At 45.7% G+C, this 19,690-nt stretch overlaps 1 protein-coding gene and 2 long non-coding RNA genes across 12 annotated transcripts in view; 2 read left to right on the top strand and 1 right to left on the bottom strand.

Annotated features, from left to right (window-relative positions):
* The window catches only part of TRIM2 (tripartite motif containing 2), a 212,767-nt gene that overhangs the window by 104,062 nt on the left and 89,015 nt on the right, over positions 1–19,690 (bottom strand). Inside the window, exon 1 of one of the 9 annotated variants that reach the window (XM_086345892.1) lies at positions 4,365–4,498. The exons of 6 other annotated variants lie outside the window; for them this stretch is intronic. The gene's annotated coding sequence lies outside the window, so the exon portion shown is untranslated. Of the gene's footprint in view, positions 1–4,364; positions 4,499–19,690 lie in introns of those variants that run through there. 2 more of the 9 variants (XM_086345890.1, XM_086345900.1) reach the window with 2 other exon arrangements.
* Positions 3,072–3,483, top strand: LOC147354947 (uncharacterized). Its single transcript, XR_015143912.1, has 2 exons — positions 3,072–3,218; positions 3,329–3,483. It is a non-coding gene; the product is annotated as an uncharacterized LOC147354947 (long non-coding RNA).
* Positions 4,377–9,828, top strand: LOC147354948 (uncharacterized). 2 transcript variants are annotated; one of them, XR_015143911.1, is made up of 3 exons: positions 4,377–4,552; positions 6,031–6,225; positions 9,019–9,828. It is a non-coding gene; the product is annotated as an uncharacterized LOC147354948 (long non-coding RNA). The 2 variants fall into 2 exon arrangements; XR_015143910.1 differs by lacking the exon at positions 4,377–4,552 and adding an exon at positions 5,065–5,481.

Here is a 19,690-nt window from a genome sequence, read left to right on the forward strand (position 1 = left end):
ATTCTAACTGAGGCAGGCTGCCCAGCTACAAAGACAGCCAGGTGCCCTGCCATTGTGCCCAACAGCGAGGACATCCAGGCAAGCTAACAAGATGCAAATCCCCTGCAATGTGGCTAATGCCTTTTTTTTTTTTAATCCCTCAGTGAAGGCCCAGAAAACTCATTCTTTCAGATGGGTTTATAATATAGTCTTCACACCATGGTCGAATGTTTAACACTAATTTAAGTAAATTGCATGTGGTCAGTAAAAGAGAACGTTCTGTCTTTGTTTAGTCTGAGAGGCTGTTTTCAAGATGAAAGAGACCTGATCCTGTCCTCTAAATTAAGGCAAATCTCAAGGACTGCTATGCCCCTATTATGGGTTATTTTGATATTAATGAACTGTTTGATGGCTGGGGAAGGAATATCACAGGAATGGAGCCATGTACCGGACTGGGGATCGACAGAAAGTGTCACTTTATCCAGGTCGTGTTGAAGGGCCAAGAACACAACTTTTGCTGCCAAAGGAATCAACTCGCAGGCATCTGAGCTGAATTATAGAGGGGGCTCCTAGCCCAGCCCTAGACCTGGTTACCCAGGTAAGGAAATCAGTGAACAGGTGGGAGAAGGATGATCATTGATGTCTAATGGCACCACCAAAGCTTGAAAATTCCTTCAAGGCTCCTGCTCCGCCTTTTACACTATTGTACCTCTTAGATCATAAAGCAGTGGGTTTGAAACATAATATTTGTTCAACAAATCCTGTTGGTTGACAGATGGGGCTTGAAAAACAGCTTTCCTTTCTCCTACCTGATTGGACAGAACATTCTAAAACAAAACTGGGTGTAATCTTTCACATTTTTGGTCTTCCGTCAGATCTCTCTTTTCAGGAGTCTTAACCTGAGAGCCTTCCCCTGTTGTTTGTTTCCTGGTCCTTAAAACCAGCATCCTTGAAGGTCGGCAATGAAAGTTCTAAAACGCCAGTCCTGAGCCTAGAGGGGGGCAAGCAGGTCGGCCAGACTTTATGCCTCTCTAGATACTTTGGTTTAGAACAACTGAAACCAAAAAAGACATTGCTCAAACAGCAGACGTTCTGAAACCTGAAAAACATTTCCCATAAAGATATAGTGATTTAAATGGCTAATCAACTTCCAGAACTCCAACTGCCTCCAGCATATTTGTGCAAATTGCTCTGGTGCCAGAAGTCTGCATGTTGATCATTGTACTGCAGGTAGGGCAGAAGTGAACCAGTTCCACAGCTTCTATCTGAGACCTTCTACACTGTCATAAGTGAATAAAGATGCTGACCGACACAGTGTTTTTGTTTGACTCAAGGACACATCCTAATGTTTCTGGCCAGCTCTTCTGCCTAAATAAATTTCATCCAGACATCCAGTATGTTATGAAAAAAAAGAAAGTATCGTAAATTCTAGGGAGAGGATATTTCAGTTCTAGGATCAAGATGAGATTCAAAGAGAGGATATGCAAAACTAACAGTTTTACATAGCAAGGAGCCAGTATCCGTATTTGCCAACGAGTTCACTTTCTGAGGTGGAATTACCACTCCACTCTTCAAAAATACATAAAAGCTGAGTGGCTGGTAAACAATTCGCTCAGTGTCATTAGATTTCCTCCCCTTCATTTCCTCTCTAGCTACTTATCTCGAAGGCTGCATTTACCAATTCTTCTAACTCTAGGAACAAATACTAGCCATATCAAAGACTTACCATTTTCTTGCAGAGAAAATAAACTAAACTCTTAGATAACTGGCACTGACTTTTTTAGACCTGTCAACAGGCAGGCCAGTCTTAAGGTCTGATATCTAAGAGGATAAGAAATAATGCTGGTGATGGAAAACGACAGAGCCTCAGCTCTGACGTAAAATATTTAAGATAACAGTCTCAGAGAGGCCTCGCAAACAGATATCCATGAAGGTATTTTCTCATGAAACCCCAAAGGAAAACCATCACCGTTTCTATCTGCCTCATTAGCAGCAGCATCAAAAGCACCCTGCCAACACCTGCCAGCATCAACCTTCAGAACCTGTGCAAATCAAACTAAGGTCATCTTTGGGGGATTTACAATCCAAGATGGATTTACTGCAAACCAAGCAGTGTCATTTTCAGTAATAAGAGAAGGAGAAGGTTCTGATCATGTTATCTTCCCAGGTTTTAGGATTTCAGCATGGCACTTTGAAAGTGCCAATTACCAGACTGGGTTATATCTCTGTTGAGTAGGCCGAATTCTCATCAAGCAATAGCTGGAGTGGTGATGAGTTACTGCTGCTCAGACAAGGCCAAATAAACATATCACGCCTGAGCCCCAGGGTAAATATCCAGCCTCTTTCTAAAGCAAGCAGTGGACAGAAATTCCAAGGACAGAATTCAAGCCAAGGATAAACCAAATAAAAGGTCAGTGCGTATGCTCTGTTCAGTGTGAAGAAATGTGAGAAGAAAGGTGAGAAGTTCTTTCCATTTGTGTTTCAATATGAAGCAGGAACAAAAAGCTGACCAGGCAATCAGGAAACCATGCAAGTCAACATTAAAATGATGATGCAAGAAAAATAATTCAAGACCTATGGCACGTACGGCTTCCCTGGTTGCTCAGATGGTAAAGAATTTGCCGGCAATGCAGGAGACACTGGTTCAATCCCTGGGTCAGGTTTACTTTTGAAAGATACAATGGAATTTCCAATGGAGGATTTGATAAAGAGTTTTCCAGGAAAACAAATGCAGGATTTGGGAAAATGTTCTAATACTGATAAGGGGACACAGTCAGCTAAACAAACTTGCCTCTAAAAGGTAGATATCCTAGATTCCATGAGCCAAAATAGAGTCATGGTATGTACCTAAATAAGACAGTATAAAAAATGGTGGAAAGAAAAAGGTAGGGTCCACAGAAAAGAATGTACAAACGTGGGCGTGAGTGAGACTGGTGCAGTCCCACCCCTCCCCAGCCCAAAATATGAATTATCTCCACCATGAAGACACTTCCTTAGTGTAAGCGGCCATGCCCCACTCAACCAAATCTGGGTTTACCCTAAAGGCGGAATGAGGTAGTTTTCTTTTAAAATTGTTGTTGTTTGTTGTTCAGCAGCTAGGTTGTGTCTGACTCTTTGGGACTCCATGGACTGCAGCATGCCGGGCTTCTCTGTCCTCCACTACCTCCTGGAGTCTCCTCAAATTCACATCCATTATTGACTCTTAATTGCTAGATATATTTGAAGAGGAAGGAAACAAGGTAATGTGCGTCATAAAGAACTCAATCAAATCCTTCGCATCTTTGGTTCAGGTTGTGGTAGCCCAAGGGTTCTGAGTCATTTCTGCTCTTTTGTTCCTTTCAATCCAAAGGCAACTAAATTTGCCAGGGATGAAATCACGTGGCCATCTGAGACCGGAGGTCAAGAGAACGACAGGTAGTGAACCCAGCAAGCACGGTAAAGGACCCGGAAACACCAACGAGTCGCGCAACAAACCCACCCTATATCCTATGGATTGATGCAGAAGTTACAAAAAAAGCATTGGTGAGCGTTGTTCCTATGACAATAGTCCCTCCCACCCGAGGGGCTCACCTACTCTTTGGATGTCTAGGTGCTTAAAATTAACCACTTAAAAAGCATTTGAATCTAAAGCTGTCTCTGCTCTTAAGGTTGGTGAATCCTGAGGGGAGGGGAAGGGTGGAGAGAGAACTAGCTTCCTGTGGGATTGGATTACAGGTGGAAACTAATTTAGGGTTCATAGAAACATGGGATCTGACAGGCGCTTTATGAGACCAGCCTTCCTCCCCACTCCCACTCTTACCTAATTTGTCCGCACCATGCGGTTTTCAACATGGGGCATGTATTTTCAGAAGGTATCAATCCACAAAAGCCCATAAAACTCTCAAAAATCAACATCTCTCTCCTCCAAGAAGCCAGACCTGCAGTATCAACTTGGGCAGAGGATCAGAGTGGAAGCTACTTAGGAAGGAACCCGGTTTCAGGAGTTGGTTGGAGGAAAACAACCGAAATGTAACGAGACAGAGAGAAGGAAATCCATCTTTTCGACAGTTATTAAATCGCGCGCTGTAAGGTTACAGAATATCTTTTTCTCTCAGTTGCAAAATGACGAGGAAAGCGAGCTGGGCTCGCCCCTTTCCGGACTGGTAGAGGGTCTCGGCCCCCGGAGAGCGGGGCAGGCGCGGGGCGGGTGGCGGGTTCCCGGCTCCCGCAGCACCAGCCCCCGCCCCGGCCGGCGGACCAGGGCCCGGAAGCCGAGTCTCCGCCGGCTCCGCGCTCCGCGATCTCCGAGCCGGAGCCAGGAGGGGCGGCTCCGGGTGACGCGGCCCAGCCCACGGGCGCAGCCGCCCACGCGCAGCGCGGGCCGCCGTCCAGCAACCACGACTTACCGCGCGACGGCGACGCGCTCGGCGACTGGAGCGGCGTGCGCGGCCCGCGGCGGCTGAAGCCGCGCACCCGCCGGCGATTTCGGGCTCTAGGCTAAAGCTGCGAAAGCGGACGAGCCGAGGGAGCGCCGCCTCTCCGCTGGATCCCCGAGGGCCTGGACTCGGCGTCCTCGCTTCCAACAGGCTCTCGGGTCGGTCACTTCCATCCCGTGCTCAGGCCCGGGGCTGAGACATCTGTTTTCCATCAACCGCGCGGCCCCGGCAAATCCTGGATTACGCGCCGCCCGGCGCCCGCCGCTTTCCCGGCCCCGGCGCGGCGCTAATCCCCGCACAAAAGGCAGGCGAAGCGCACGCAATGCGGCGCCCCTGTCCAGACAGCTTCCCCCGCGCGCAGACTGCGGGCTCGGCGGCCGGCTCCCGGGGGAGGGCAGATCGCAGTCCTGGGGCAGGGGAAGGGTGGGCGCGGTCCTCGGGGCTGCTCCCGCGCACGCTTCCTCCCCCAGCTCTGTAAACACGCTGCAAAGTCTGTCCCTTCGGGGGAATGACTTCAGTTTGACGCGGCTGTAAAGGGCCAGCCTCCAGAACAGAATGGCTCATTATTCAAAGCGATCACAACCCCCAAAGGGAGAGAAGGAAAAAAACATCTCTGCGTTTAAGTAAATTCTGACAATGAGCACGGAAAACGAGGAGAAATTACTGTCTCAAGGTCTTCCATTTTATTCTGTAAATTAGATCGAGGTAGGGAATCTCCCCGCTCCGTCCCCTCCCCTTCCTTCCGCCTAGAAACATTTGTGTGCCTCCTCTGTGCCAGGCACGAGGCTGGGGAAACACTGACGGAAAAAACCTGAGGTCTCTACTCGAAAGTGCCTAACTAGTAGCAGGGCAGGGGAAGGGGAGTGGAAACCAATGATTTCAGCGGTTGTGAAACTGCTGTAATAGTCCATGTCCAGAGAGTTACAGGAACACTGAAATGGGTTTTGAATCATGCTGGAAATCAAGGCAGGCTTCCCCAGAGGAGGCTGCCATTGAGTTCTGAAGACTGAACGGGCATCAGGTGGAATGAAGAGGAAGAAGATCTGAACATCTGAATGACTGCAGAAAGCAGATGAGAGGTGCAATGGTGAGAGACGGGATTATGCAGGACAGCAAGGAGTCAGATCATAAAGATCTTATTGGCTCATTTCTGACCTTTGCACGCAGCGAGGCCTCTCTGAAGAATTTTAAAGCAGATAAGTGACTTGATTTGATTTGCGTTTCAGAGAGATCGGTTGTGCAAGGCATCTAGAAGGAAGACAGTCTAGGAAAGGAGTGGAGGTGGGGCTGGGATGGATGAGAAGTACTCCAAAGATGTGCCACAGGTGGAACCTTTAGGATTTGTTGCCAAGACACAAGGGGGAGCAGAGTTGTAGGCAGGCACTCAGGCTTCTGACATGGCCGGCGGGGTAGATGGAGGGTGCCCCTCACCGAGAGACAAATGAAGACGAGGAAACAAGTGGTTTCTGGTTTCTGTGGGCTATCCAACTGCAAATGTTGCAGCAGGCAAGGCTGCCACATGGACCTATGCAGTATTTGGGGTATTACGGGCTAAAAATATAAATTAGACCATTTTCCATTTATAAGAGGGCTTCCCAGATGGCTCAGTGGTAAAAGAATCTGCCTGCCAACGCAGGTGGCGCAAGGAGACGCTGGTTCAATTCCTGGGTCCGGAAGATCCCCTGGAGGAAGAGATGGCAACCCACTCCAGTATTCTTGCCTGGAGAATCCCATCGTCAGAGGAGCCTGGTGGGCCCTAGTCTATAGGGTTGCAAAGAGTTGGACACAACTGAGCAACTGAACATGCAAACACACCACTTAGAAGAAGAAGGTAAGTACAGGAGTAAAGGAAATACACAACATTTGTTAGAGCTTCCATACCACCAATGGAGTGGCTTAAACAACAGAAATTTATTGTCTCACAGTTCTAGAGGCTAAAGATCCAAGTTCAGTGGGTGAACAGAGCCATGCTCCCTTGAGGGCCCCAGGAAAGGATCTGTGCCAGGACTCTCCCCTGGCTTCTGATAGTTCCTGACTTGTGGCAGGATAACTTCAATCACAGGACCTTCTCCCTGTGTGAGGGTCTGCGTCCAATTGTCCCCTTTCTATAAAAACACCAGTGATACTGGACTGGGGCTTCCCAGGTGGTGCTAGTTGTAAAGAGCCTGCCTGCCAAGGCAAGAGATGAGACTTAAGAGACGCAGGTTTGATCCCTGGGGCGGGAAGATCCCTTAGAAGAGGGCAACCCACTGCAGTATTCCTTTCCTGGTGAATCCCATGGACAACTGAGCCTAACGGGCTACAGTCCATAGTGTTGCACAGAGTTAGACACGACTGAAGGGACTCAGCACGCACCCTGGATACTGGATTAGAGGTCACCCCACTCCAGTATCGGAGAAGGCAATGGCACCCCACTCCAGTACTCTCGCCTGGAAAATCCCATGGATGGAGGAGCCTAGAAGGCTGCAGTCCATGGGGTCGCTGAGGGTCGGACACAACTGAGCGACTTCTCTTTCACTTTTCACTTTCATGCATTGGAGAAGGAAATGGCAACCCACTCCAGTGTTCTTGCCTGAAGAATCCCAGGGACAGGGGAGCCTGGTGGGCTGCCGTCTATGGGGTCACACAGAGTCAGACCCGACTGAAGTGACTTAGCAGTAGCAGCCACTCCAGTATGAACTCATTGTAACCACTTACATCTGCCCTTATTTCTATCTATTTTGAAATTGTATTTGCATAGAAAGTCACATTCTGAGGTACTGGCTGTGAGGATTTCAACAGAGGGATTTTAGTGGGACACAATTCAACCCATAACATTCACAGTGCAAATTAAGTTATCGAGTGGGATTCAATACGGAGTTGTAGAGAAACACCAGTTTGAAGTGGCTAAAAGAGCAGCTCTGGGTGGAAAGTGAGAAAAAGACGATTAGAAGGTACAAGAAGGATGACACAATGAAGAGACGTGTTGAGAGGAGTCATCAACATCGCCAAGTGCTTCCCAAGTCAGGCCAGACAGAGCTAGAAATCGCCATTGCCTCTGGCAGTGTGCTAGTCGTTGGACCAAATGGTCAGAACACATGAGCTTCAAATACTTTGCTCCAATATTTTGTGATTTTAAAATCATTGCCCAGGGAATTCCCTGGAGGTCCAGTCGTTAGGACTCAGTGCTGTCACTGCCGGGGCCTGGATTTGATCCCTGGTTGGGAACCTAAGGTCCTGCAAGCCGCACAGGACCTCAAAAAATAAAAAATAAATCTAAAAAACCCCATCATTATCCAGCAAACTCCCGGAGGGAACTGGGGGTAGTGGACATCAGTTTGACTCGTCCCCACGCCCAGCCTGCTTTCTCAGCCTCCTTTACGGCCTCGGCTTGACACCGTGGCCTAGGCTCTAGCAGTTGGGTGGATAGTTGCTAGGCTTCAGTCTGGATGAAAGCCATATGGGAAAGCAGACTCTAAGGACGCTGCTTTCTGTGAGGTGGTGGAATCTGGTAGAAAGATATGGAGGCCCAGGGCCAGCAGGGGTGAAGGTCCAAGACGCACGTGCCCAGAGGAACAGTGCTGGGCTCATACCGGAACCTTCCTGTGACACAATGTAGGCATCGTTCTCAGTGGGGTAACCTCTAAGTCTAATTCTCTGAGCCATGTAATAGTCTTGAAAAAAAAAAAACAAACATAACTGGCTTTATTGAGATATAATTCACACACTATAAAATTCATCCATTTAAACTGTGTAATCCATATATAGATGCTAGATAACCAACAAGATACATATATGTGTGTGTATATGACTGAATCTCTTTGCTAGACACTGAAAGTAACGCAACACTGTAAATCAACTATACTTCAATTTTTAAAAAATGAATCTTCAAAAAAAGGGTACAACCCAGTGGCTTTTAGTATATTCACAAGATTGTGCAAGCATCTAAGTCCACTCTCTACGTCCAGGACGTTTTCATCACCCTGAAGAGAAACCTCACGTGCACCCGTGATCACTCCCCATTTCCCCCTCCTCCCAGCCCCGAGCCACCACTAATCTACTTTGTGTCTCTAGGGATTTGCCTGTTCTGGGCATTTCACATGAATGGAGGCATATACCATGTGGTCTTTTTGTTTTTGGTTCTGGCTTCTTTAACTGATGAAAAAATTTTTTAAGATTTATCCGTATTGTAGCACGAATGAGTGCATCATTCCTTGTGTTGCCAAATAATATTTCATTGTCTGGATATACTACATTTCGTTTATTGGTTCATCAGTGGATTGTTTTCACTTTTTGGCTAGTATGAATAATGCTGTTTAAACATTTGTGTGCACGTTTTTGTATGAACATATATTTTCATTTATCTTGGGTATATATCTAGGAGAATTACTGGGTCATAGGATAATTCTGTGTTGAAAAATTTGAGGAACTGACAGACTGTTTTCTAAAGCAGTTACATCATGTTACACTATCACTAGAAATACATTAGGGTTCTAATCTCCTAGTGGGCAAAAAGTGGTATCTCATTGTGGTTTTGACTGGCATTTTCGTAATGACTAATTATGCTGAATATCTTTTCATGTGCTTCTTGACCATTTGTGTATCATCTCTGAAAAAATGTCTATTAAAATCCTTTACGTGTTAGGGGAACTGTCCCAAACCACCTGACCTGGCCAGGCACCATAGTAACCACCTGCACGAGTCATCCTGCAACAGGAGCTTCTGGTAAAGAACTTGAAACCAAGAGGCTGCCACCAACCAGAAGAATTCAGAACAGGTCCAAAGGACAGAGGAGATGCCAGTTCATATGTCCGGCCAAGCTCCCAGAATCCTTCTCGCTAGGATCCATCCTGAGTGATGCTTGTTCCCCTCGGAAGAGCCCTGAGTCAGAATGACTGGCCAGAGGTAACCCGGCACCTAACCCGGGTTAGGGGGTTAGGTGGGGTTAGGTGGCTCACCTGAGACTGAGGCACGTGGAGCGCAGTCCTCCCGGGTCCCCCCGCCCTCTTGCTCTCTGCCCACGCGCCCCTTTTCCGATAAATGCTCTTGCTTTGTCAACACGAGGGTCTCTCTGAACAATTCATTTCCAAGTGTTAGGCAAGAGCCAACCCTCAGGCCCTGGAAGGGGTCCCCCTTTCTGCACCATACCCATTCGAATTTTTGTAAATTTGCTAAAAAAAAATCCACAATAGTAAGCACTTTAATCATTTTTAAGTGCACAGTTCAGTGATATTAAGTACATTTATTCACATTGTTGTGCAACCATCATTCTTTGCCCATTCTTAATTGTCTTTTTAAATTTATCTTTTAGTGTTTAATTTTTATATCCTGGAAATAAGTCTCTTAATGGAAAATGATTTGAGAATATTTCCTCTCATCCTGTAGGTTATTCTTTCACTGTCTTGAGGGTGTTTTAATAAAATTCTTTAATAAATTCTCTTCATGCTCAAACTAACTAGAGTAGCATTGTCAGTATCTAAGAACATTGACAGATGCACTGGGTTGGGTTAAATACCATTTTTTCCCCCCAAAACAACCTGTCTCATATCACATCTTATATCCATTACTGACTTAGAACTTTGGGTTTTGTTATTTTTCCTAAAGCCTTCCCTATTTTATCTGAATCCCACTCTATGATATTGTGATTTATAAGAAGAAATACACATTCGGTCTTCGTTCCATATCTGGCACAGAGCTTCCTAAAACCCTTGAACTGTCCTGAGTGATAAGACCCATAAGTGTGTCTTGTTATGTTAATGAGGTGACTTGTGGATCACACCAGAAGGATAGAGGCTGGCTGGAATGCTCAGTCCCACACCCTGACTTCTAGGGAGGAGAGAAGGGCTGGAGGTTGATCAGTTTCCACTGACCCGTGATTTAACCAATCATGCCTATGCAATGAAGCCTCCACAAAAACTCAGAAGGACATAGTTCTGAGAGCCAGGCTGGGGAGCACACGGAGATTCAGGGAGAGGAGTGTCCCTGGAGAGGCCCCGAGGCTCCTCAGCCTTCCCCGCCCTCGCCCCGTGTCTCTCTCCACCCATCCCTTCCTGAGTTATATCCTTCCATAATACTGGTGATCTAGTAAGTAAAGCGTTTCTCTGAGTGCTGTGAGCTGCTCTAGCAAGTGAACTGACCCTAAGGAGGGGGTCATTTAAACCCCCACCTATAGCTGGTGGACCAGAAGCACAGGTGCTAACCTGGCCTTGTGACTGGCTTCAGAAGGGAGTGGCGGTAGGTGGGGGAGTGGAGGGTGCGGTGTTGTGAGACCAAGCCCTTGGCCTGTGGGCTCTGATGCGCTCGCTCTCCAGCGATCAGTGTCAGAACTGAATTGAACTGTAGGACACCCTGCTGGTGTTGCAGAAAATTGCTTGGTGGTGGTGGTGGGAACTGCTGCCCACCCCCCACCCCCATACAAATGTAGCAAATTGTGCTCAGGACCCTCGTGTGCGACTCTTTTGCGACCCCGTGGATACTGTAGCCCACTGGCTCTTTTGTCCGTAGGATTCCCCAGGCACGAATACTGGGTGGGTTGCCAGTGCCCTCCTCCAGGGATCTACCCAACCCAGGGATTGAATCCAAGTCTCTTGTGTCTCCACCACCCAATTATTTCTCATCTCTCTCTGGTCCCACCCCAGACTGCAGTCCTGTACGGTACCCCCCGACCCCACCCCAAACACACATATGCCTCCATCCCTCTCCAGTCCTTCCCTTCCTGCTATAAGGCTATAGTCTCTCGGAATCTAATGAATGAGATTGATGTCCTGTTTAATCTTTGGATCATCCTCAGCACCCAAGACAAGGCTTTGTGAAAACTTGCAGCACAGTAAACACATGTTCAAAGGAACTTAATCTTATGCCTTATTTCCTTACTCTCTTTGTTTTATTCTAAAATTATATTTATGCAGTCCTTGATTTTAATCTTTTCTCTAAATGAACACCTCTGGGGGATCTGAAATGGGTTGCAGGGCAAATCTATGGTGTTCAATTTATGATTGGAGAAATGGGATTCTTTGGGGAATTAATTAATCTCTACAAGTTTGTGAAACGGTGAGAGAAGGTAAAACTTCACAGATAAAGTTCTCAGGACCCAGAGAGGAAGTAAAGAGTAGTATTTGACACATCATGTGTCTAAGTTGAAGGTATTCCCTGGCAGATTCTTGTGGAGGGCTGGGCTTCCTGACTGCTACTGCCCAGTGCTGTGGGACATCTCTAACCTCGCCTTCTGCTCCTCTGCCTGTAGAGCAGTCTTCAACTCCTCAGACCAGGCACTGACTGCTGGGTACTGTTGGAAACAGCTGGAAAGAGCCCATGTTCATTCAGTTATAGGTCCATACACAGAAATCTGTCACATTTCTATACACTAACAACAAAAGATCAGAAAGAGAAATAAAGGAAATAATCCCATTTACCATCACATCAAAAATAAAATACATGGACACTTACATTACCATATGTAAAATAGATAGCCAATGGGAATTTGCTGTATGACTCAGGGAACTCAAACAGGGGCTCTGTATCAACCTAGAGGGGTGGGGTGGGGAGGGCGATGGGAGGGAGGGGACATATGTATACCTATTGATTCATGCTGATGTTTGACAGAAAACAACAAAATTCTGTAAAGCAATTATCCTTCAATCAAAATAAAATGCCTAGGAATAAACCTACCTAAGGAGGCAAAAGCCCTGTACTTCAAAACTTATAAGGCATTGATGAAAGAAATTGAAGCTGACACAGAGATGGAAAGATATATCATATTCTTGGACTGGAAGAATCAACATTGTCAAAAGACTATACTATTCAAGGCAATCTACAGATTCAATGCAGTGCTCTCAAATTACCAATGGCATTTTTCACAGAACTAGGGCAATAAAATTGTTAATTTCTATGGAAACACAAAAGACACTGCAGATTACCACAGCAATCACACAAAAGGAAATTGGAGCTAGAGGAATCAAGCTCCCTGACTTCAGACTATACTGTAAAGCTACAGTCATCAAACCAGTAGGGTACTGATGCAAAAACAGACACAGATCAATGCAGCAGGATAGAAAGCTCAGAAATGGATCCATGTGCATATGGTCAATTCATCTATGACAAACAAGGTAAGAATACGCAGTGGAAAAAAGACAGTCTCTTCAATAAATGGTGCAGGGAAAACTGGACAGCTAAATGTAAAGAATGAAAGTTGAACATTCTCTAACACCATACACATATAGGCACAGGTCCAACTGTCTACTGAGCACACACATCATACAAGGTACTGCTCTGGGCACATAGAGGAATAAGATTTGTTTCCCATAATCAGGAGTTGGATGACAAATAGAAGGTCAAGACAAACACAATTAACTATCATCCAAAGCAGAACGGGCCTCCAATAAAAGAGGCATAAAAAACTGTTTTGAAGACTCAAGGGAAGAAGAAATCACCCACTTTTTCAAGTAGCAGGAAAGGCTTTATGGAAGGTGGGGAAGGAGAACTGGGCTTTTGCTCAGAAACTCAGGACCTCTAAGCCATAGTCCTTGTTCTCTGCTAGCTCCCAAACCAGTTGGGATGAATGTCATACATACAGCAGCTGCAATTCAAGACCATATATGTTAACACCAGTACAAAAGAATCACAGAAAAGCTAGAGATTGTTTCCTATTAGTCCAGGAAATTCTTTATGAAAGGGTGACTTGGGCCCTAAAAGATGAAACAGGTTTTATTAAAATGCTATTTTTGAATAAAAAGCAATTAAATGATCTAAAAATTTGGAAAACCCAGTAAGGTATAAAGAATAAAATAGAAATCATTTATAGGGCCACTACCTACAGATAAATACATTGCCATTCATATAATATGCATAACAAATATTTGTAATATAAATATAATTTTTTTATTTTTTCCTCAAGTATATTTTTATTACATACATGATTTTGAGACTTGTTTTAAAAAACATATATTATGTAAACTTATCAGTAAAATTATTTGAAAACATTTTTAAACAGCTGAAGAGTATCCCATTAATTTATATATCATTTATGCAACCAGTTTTCAAAATGTTCACATTTAGATTGCTTCTAAACTTCCAATTATTATAAATTAAACTTCAATGGAATTCTTAAACACACACCTTTGTCGACACCTCTGTATTATCAGCATAGATTCCTGTAAGTGGGATTACCAAATCAAGGTATATTAACATTTCTGGGGCACTAGAGAGAGCAAAACACTGCACAATTACTTTCTAGAAAGGCTGTACCAGTTTACATTCTCATTAGTTAGGTGTGCCATGAGACACACACCTTCACCAGCAGTATTATTTTAAGATGTTTGCTAATCTGATAAGGAGAAAACAGTAATTCAATGATTTTAAATTTTGTCTTTACTTGATCATTAGTGATGGGGACATTTTAAATATGCTCCTTTCCGTGAATATTTCCTTTGTGTTGCCAGTTCATATATTTACATCAAGTGTTGTAAGTGAAATACATATTTGGAGGAGGAAACTTGGAAAGAATCTACCGTTCTCTCAGTCTTGGTGCTCTGTGACCCCCTTTGGGTGAGTGTCCTGCCATGGTCCGTGTGACCTTATTTTTCAAAGACGCACTCCCATCCATTCATCTTTCTCTCTCTCCCTCTCTCCGTCCCTTCTTTCTTTCCCTCCCTCCATTTTTTTCTCTCTCCCCCACAACACAGCCAGCTACACACTTCATCTGGTGCTCAGTCAGAGAAACTGGTCTGTGGCAACACTGGAGGAAAAACTGCTGGTATTAGGGTTATTGAGACAAACGTCCAGACTGCCGAGGGCAACTTACTCAGTGACTCTTTTTAAGTGCTGATTTCAGAATTAACCTCCTCTTATACCATAAGACTGCTGATTTCCCTGGTGGCTCAGACGGTAAAGCGTCTGTCTACAATGCGGGAGACCTGGGTTCGATCCCTGGGTCGGGAAGATCCCCTGGAGAAGGAAATGGCAATCCACTCCAGTACTATTGCCTGGAAAATCCCATGGACAGAGGAGCTTGGTAGGCTACAGTCCGTGGGGTCGCAAAGAGTCGGACATGACTGAGTGACTTCATTTTCACTTATACCATAAGAGCAGACTCCACAGTGTTCTGTCCTGACTCCTCAGTCTCAACCGAACTGCATACCGAACTTATACCATAAGAGCAGACTCCACAGTGTTCCCTCCTGACTCCTCAGTCTTAACTGAACTGCACTTCCCTGCCTCCATGGTGTCTGCTGAGCCTGGTGTGGTCTCGTCTACAGCTTCCCCAGTCCACAGCCTGCCTGTCCCTGATTGTGAAGCTCAGGTGGTGGCCTTTGGAGGAAGATACCCTTTTCCTCTGAATTCCATAGCACACTGCATTTTATTTAAACTATCTCCAGTCTCCAAGGTATTCTGGTTTTTTGTGCATGCAATTCATCTCTTTCATTACTTTATAGACTCCTGGAGGCATCTACTTGAGGAACGTCTGTGTCTTCTTTATGTCTGGATTCCCTTAGTACAGTCAGCAGAAACTCAAAAATGTTTTACAAAAGTTTAATTTAAAAAATGTTACTTTGAAAAGGAAAACAAAGTTTTGTTTGTTTGTTCTTGGCTATACTGTCTGGCTTGCTGGACCCTGTTCCCCAGTGAGGACTTAACCTGAGCCTAGCAGTGAAAGTACTGAGTCCTAACCACTGGATCACCAGGGAAGTCCATGAAACAAAGCTTAATTTTAATTGTAGTGACTCTGATATGGAGAAGGAAATGGCAACCCACTCCAGTATTCTTGCCTGGAGAATCCCGTGGACAGAGGAGCCTGGTGGGCTGCTGTCCATGGGGTCGCACAGAGTTGGACATGACTGCAGCAACTTAGCAGTGACTCTGGTAAGGCTATGGACTGAGCTGTGCCCTCCCGTAAATTCATATTTTGAAGCCCTTACCCCAGTTATTGCAGGGGTGTTTGGACATAGGGCCTTTTAGGGAAGTAATTAAGTTAAATGAGGTCATAGGTGAGGTCCTAGTCCAATAGGATTAGTGTCCTTACAGGAAGAGGAAGGCACACGGGAGCTCTCTCTCTCTCCAGAGCAAAAAGGCCATGTACAGACAGTGAGCAGGCTGCTTCTGCTAACCAGGAAGAGGGCTCGCATCAGAACCTGCTCCTGGAGGCACCTTGATTGTGAACTTCCAGTTTCAGAACTGAGAGAAAATTCATTTCTGTTATTTAAGCCACCCAGCCTGTGGTGTTTTGCGACGGCAGCCTAACACAGAGGTAATGGTGAGATATTAGGTAGAAATGGAAGAAAGTCAGCTCAAATAAAGGAATACTGGTAACTCAATCAAAGAACTCAAAGAATCTCATGTTGAGACACGGAGGGGTTAGAAACTAAAGAATCGGGAAACATGGCTTCTTTTGTCTCTTCGTGAAAGGCCCTCGTCCTGAAACCACTTTGGTCCTCTGTGGCCGAGGAATAAAAACGGATGAAAATTACAACTAGAGTCCAGGAACTAAGAAATTGAATGGGGTTAAACAATTAATTTTATATCAAACATAAAGTCATCAGAGGGAAATAAGCACTAAAATGATGTTTTAAAACAATCGGAAACTTAAGGAAATTGCTACTGGCTCCCATTAGAGTAAGAACGTACTTCCTTAGAATGTTTTCTTGAAAGGATGATATATTGATCTTCTTGGGCTGGATCCATTAGCCATGGAAAGATGTACCTGAGTCTTTAGGGACATTCCTGAATGCATCAGGCCATATCACAGAACCCACCACCTCAAAACCAAATATTAAGGAAGAACTTATTAGAAAAACAAGATAGAGCACAACTCTCTCTAGGACTGTAATCATTGTTCTCAAGTCCTTGCCAAACCTCATTCATCATAACCTTGCATGCTTTAAATATGTGTCATACTTTGGAAGTTTCAAACAAAAAACCTTTCTTGGAGAAAACAAAGACAAAAAAGGGACTTTTTCTGAACTGCATTTCTTAGTACTATTGTGGTTTAATGTCTAATTCTTGCATTAGAAGTGGAAAGAAAGAAGGAATCATGAAACTTTCTTTTTAAATGTCCTTTTAGCCAACATGTGGAGAAAATATGACGGCAACTGAGTCATTTTCCTGTTCTTTACAATGGATTCCAATATGTTCTATCTCCTAACTTCCAAAAGGTTATATTTGATAGTTTGTTTAAAAATAAACTTTTATGGGTGGAACACATGTACACCATGTGTAAACCATGTACACCCATGGCTGATTCATGTGAATCTATGGCAAAAATTACAATATTGTAAGGTAATTAGCTACCAATTAAAATAAATTTAAAAATAAATAAAAACAAAAAGAATTTAGGCTTCAATCAGAGGCCTAAGGGGGGGGGCTTTTAAGTATAAATTACAAACAGAAAAGTACACAAGTTCTAAGACAATAGCTTGATGGATTATTACAAGAAACCACAAAGGGTAAGCACTATCCCGACCAAGAAATAGAACATTGCCAGCACCCCAGATGCTTGCTTGAAAATGGAGTTTTGAGCCAGACATGTATTTTATTTTCTTAGAAATAATATTAATGATAGTTAATGCCCAGATTAACTGATACAAGTCCTAAAGGTACATAGACACATTGCTCAGAGGCTCATCCAACTCTTAGATTCCTTAGTCAATTGGACAGCATTCATGCGAACACAAATCAGCTAACTAGCCTTGGCCTTTGAAAAATAATTCTGTGATACGTATACAGATCCTTCCGGAGAAGGCAATGGGACCCCACTCCAGTATTCTTGCCTGGAAAATCCCATGGACGGAGGGGCCTGGTGGGCTGCAGTCCATGGGGTCGCTAGGAGTCGGACACGACTGAGCGACTTCACTTTATTTTTTCACTTTCACGCACTGGAGAAGGAAATGGCAACCCACTCCAGTGTTCTTGCCTGGAGAATCCCAGGGACGGGGGAGCCTGGTGGGTTGCCATCTATGGGTTCGCACAGAGTCGGACACGACCGAAGCGACTTAGCAGCAGCAGCAGAGACTCAAGAGCAGGGATGAGAAGAGAGGTTCGCGTCCTCCTGGGGGAGGGTGTGCGCAGTGACAGCGTCCATGGAAAGGACTGAGAGCGGCTCTGACGGGACCCCCTTCCCCACCTGGCTCCTAGAGCCCTCAGCGGTGTGGACAGGCGGACGTGGTCTCCATTCTACAGGAGCGGATTTAGCACCAGCCTTGGAAACCCGGAAGGTACTGAGGCGTTTCTCTGAGCTCAGTTCATGGCAAGGTCAAGGATCCACGGCCCCAGTCCTTGCTTCCACCCGGTCCTGTTCCGCGCTGAGCCCAGGTCTCCTCCCTAGCAGCAGCTTCCCCCACCCCCGCCCCCGGGGACCCTGCCCCTCGACAAGCGCACCAGGTCTGTGTTCAGACAGCAACGAGGGAACCCCGACAGGCAAGGAGGCCGGCGTTCCCTGAATGTCCGGGCGCACCTGGATGGGGGGAGCTGGGCCCGGCCCAGGCCCCCTCCGGCGCTGCTCCAGTGCCTGGGCTGAGAATGGGAAGATCACTGCTTTCCTCGGGCTGCCCCTGCCTTTCCTTGCCAAGTTCCAGCACGGCCTTGGGGGCTTTTTAGGGTCACTGCTGCCGTCTATAGGGTCACACAGAGTCAGACACGACTGACGTGACTTAGCAGCAGCAGCACCAGCAGCAGCGACCTTCCAAGAGCCTTTCCATTTTCTTTTCCTAATGGTCCAGTATTAATTAAGATTTATGCTTTACCCCCTGCGTTCCCAGGTCACAGAGACTATCAGAAGACAATGGCTAGCCTCCCTGAGGGTATCCTGAAATGGGCCACATTTCTACGAAATCACTGATGGCTGCTATTTTCTGTTAAAAAATGCTCTTAATATACGGGGGAGGGAGGGTCAGGATGGGTGATTCATGTGAATGTATGGCAAAAACCACCATAATATTGTAAAGTAATTGGCCTCCAATTAAAATTTTTTAAAAAACCCATCGCAGTAATATCATGTACTTTTGCCACAAAATAATGCTGGTATGAGAAATAAATCGGATATGTCAAGTTCTAAAAAAAATAAAAATGCTCTTAAGATAATAGAATCATCCAGCGGTGATGAGCATGGGGCAAGACTCCTGTATTCCAGGGCCCTGGTTCTTGTCCCTTGGTCCACAGCGGAAGAACCTGTGTGTCAGTGACACAGCAAAGGGATTCAACTCTGCTGGGCATTCCCAGAAACTCGGAGATAGTCCCGGTGTCCCTGGAACCCTCCAGGACCCTGGAAGGAGCTGCCTTGCACATTTCACAGGACTTGTGCGGACAGAGGCACCTCAGCAAGAGTCTGCTTAAAGTTCCTGTTGTTAAAATGAAATCACCCAGTGCTGCAACCAAGGAAACTATACTGACTTGAAATGACCTTGGTAAACACATGAGTAGGACTTCCCTGGTGGCTCAGATGGTAAAGCGTCTGTCTACAATGCAGGAGACCTGGGTTCGATCCCTGGGTCGGGAAGATTCCCTGGAGAAGGAAATGGCAACCCACTCCAGTACTCTTGCCTAGAAAATCCCATGGACGGAGGAGCCTGGTGCAGGCTACTGCCCATGGGGTCACAAAGAGTCAGACACGACTGAGTGACTTCACTTTAAACACATGAGTGCTCCTCATGGCACGTAGTTCTGAGGCCAACTTACTGCTTCAAAGTTCAGCATGAACTCAGTTTTACCCCTCTGGAGCAGGAGAAGTCGGAGTGGGGCAAAAGCATGCAGTGAGAACTCTGTCTTTGGAGGGCCCCTGGAGGAATCTCAGTGAGGATAGACTTAGCTGCCTGACACCTCAAAAAACGCGCACTGGACACAGCCTGCCCTGTCCAGGCTTATACCAAGGCTTTGAGGATGCTGCAGACTTAAATATCTTCCTCCTACACACCCATTAAAGATGGACAGCACTTGTCACCTTAGTTACAGAGGCTGGTGTCAAGAAGCATCTCTGGTGTTTGTGAAGTCAGAGGTTGGCCCTCTGCTTCTTGCAGTTTCTGTAGAGTCCACAGTTCGAGGGACTTTCTATTCTGCACAACCGCTGCGAAACGTGACATGTGCTGTTCCCTCAGAGTCAACTCCTCAGGAACGGTACCAGAACACATCTGGTTGCTAAACACTTACATACCAGGAAACGCTGTCCTTGAAAGGAGACTGCCAGTGTGATAAGGGGTTGTGTTCCCAGGTGTGGCTTGAGATGAGATGATGCTTATCTAAATGGCTCCCAGGGGCTCCCCAGGGGATGAAATCTCAGTCTACTGTTCTGATTCCCTTTCCCTCTCTCTCCTTGGGACACTTTAATATCCAGG

Source organism: Bos grunniens, chromosome 17, assembly GCF_055505025.1.
Source record: "Bos grunniens cultivar Pamir isolate PY7600 chromosome 17, Bosgru_T2T1.0, whole genome shotgun sequence".
Taxonomy (NCBI): domain Eukaryota; kingdom Metazoa; phylum Chordata; class Mammalia; order Artiodactyla; family Bovidae; genus Bos; species Bos grunniens.